Raw genomic sequence first — 2,500 nt, forward strand, 5'->3', positions numbered from 1 at the left:
ACTCATTCTAATGGTAGCCAACAGAGGGCTCTGCTAAAGCAATTCCACCAATCAACGAACGCTATACATAATCTTTTAGGTTCATTCGGCCAATCACGTAACATGTAAACAGAACTAGACACAGCGAGATTGTTTAAATAATCGTCAGAGCTAAGACACTATTTAAGCACATGTAAAAAAAATATATATATATTTTTTTATTATATCCATCATGGATATATATTTACTGTATAGATAGGAACCAATACAAACATTGTTATATATCATTGCTAACTCAAACCAAAGAGACAGTCCAAACAGCTTTTTAATTATATGTTTTCATCATTGCCAGTTTATATATCAGCAAGGTATTTTTTTCTATAGCAATTGTAATAATTATGTCAGAGATTTCAGAGTTCACTTATTTATCGGTTCCATGCATTCTAGTATAATGTAGGCCTATAAGTTCACGAGAATTTGTGTGGATTTTATTCTTGCTAGATTCATGTGAAATTTGCATTTCTTCACTATGCCCGCATTGTGATATCTGTTTGCCATCATATTAGTTACATCAGGTGTAAAAACAAACCTAAAACTTTGCTTAGATATTGATTTTTTGACGAGATAACACGTGATGACATCGTCTTCCCAAAAGTTACCAGTGCTCTGGCCACTGATAAAATTTACCATGGTAACTCCAATGGCAAGTTGTTAGTGAATACCACCGGTCTGTTTACCATGGTAACTATAGTTACCAGTGATTTTACCATCGTAAGTGCGTTAGTGAATCCGGGGCCCTGGACTGGCTTCGAGATCCTCTGGACAGGCCCAGGGAGAAAGATGACTCTATTGAGGGCCTTTTCTTAAAGGATTTAAAAAGAAATAGCGAAAAGAAACACATAGGACTGTGTCACTTCTGCATTTAATCTGCTTATATATATGTGTGTGTGTGTGTGTGTGTGTGTGTGTGTGTTATTTGTAAGACCAAAATTATGAAGTATATGGAGCTTAAATATATATTGATTGTTTTATCGACAGAAAATATATATAAATTCTCAGTTAGGGTTCCAATGTATAATAGATGTAAAAATGTGATTTAAATTGACCAACTGAGAATCAGTAGAATCTTATCGTATTATATATTCGTTGAGTATGACATAGAAGATCTGACGTTGAGCAATGTCAGCAACTTTGCTGTCTGACGACATACTATAAAGATATCCTAGACTTCTCCGACATATGTACACACACACACACACACACACACACACACACACACACACACACACACACACATATATATATATATATATATATATATATATATATATGTGTGTGTGTGTGTGTGTGTGTGTGTGTGTGTGTGTGTGTGTATGTGTGTGTGTGTGTGTGTGTGTGTATGCATGTATTTATATAGATGTATATATGATTATATATGACATACATATCATATATATATATATATATATATATATATATATATATATATATATATATATATATATATGTATATACATATAAATACATATATATTTATGTATAGATATGTACACACGCACGCACGCACGCACGCACGCACGCACGCACGCACGCACGCACACACACACACACACACACACACACACACACACACACACACACACACACACACACACACACACACACACACACACACACACACACACACGGCACCACATAGGTGAAAGTAAAAGATATTTTCGCGAGGACTCAGACAAAATTGTGAAGACTGCCGAAGATAACGTCTCATTAGTGATACAGCACTAAGGTAAACGCAGGCCATTTTGATTTATTGTTATCCATTAACTGCGGATATTTCTCCATTTCTACTGCGATATTTTACAGAAAAGGAAATAGCGCATCCCACATTCACATATGAGTTGCCATTACTAATATGATAATTATAACAAAGAATCTGATAGCAGCACACCAGAAAATTCTGTTCCTAAGGCTTCGCCCAAGCACAGCCTGGTCATTAGATTCCTTTCTGCCAAAATGTTAAAATGCAGCTGTTTCTAGGCCAAACTGCTCTTACTCCATTTGTTTACTTGAAATGCCGTTGGCAGCCTCGCCATTCATATATACCGAGATGAAAAGACGGTTTATTATTTTCTGATCAATATAGCATCTAAAACATCCGTTATCTGGATATTTGAACCAAGATTTTCGAGTCAGTCTTCCAATAAAAGCAAAATAATTGAGTAGCATCTAGGAATTAGAGCATATTTTGTAGAAAGATACATATTGTCACTCATTGGGATTTAATTTTAAAAATCACATTGACACATGAAGCAACAGGCCAATGGTTGATTCGTAACAAGGCGCGCAACAGCGCGACGCCCACCCTTGCGGTTATGCAACTTTTTCAGAAGAAAATATGCATACCAAACATTATGTTTTACTTATTCCCACACAGATAATACAGTAACCTTGCTAATTTTCTAAAATGTGAAGTATGATTTTCTCACAGCACTGAAGTTGCTCTTATTGCATCCACAGGACA

General features: G+C 35.6%; 1 protein-coding gene across 1 annotated transcript in view; it reads left to right on the top strand.

Moving 5' to 3' along the window:
• The window catches only part of LOC113807045 (extracellular serine/threonine protein kinase four-jointed), a 37,676-nt gene that overhangs the window by 32,392 nt on the left and 2,784 nt on the right, over positions 1-2,500 (top strand). The window lies entirely within an intron of this gene.

The sequence above is a fragment of the Penaeus vannamei genome, chromosome 2, assembly GCF_042767895.1.
Source record: "Penaeus vannamei isolate JL-2024 chromosome 2, ASM4276789v1, whole genome shotgun sequence".
NCBI classification, from domain to species: Eukaryota; Metazoa; Arthropoda; class Malacostraca; order Decapoda; family Penaeidae; genus Penaeus; species Penaeus vannamei.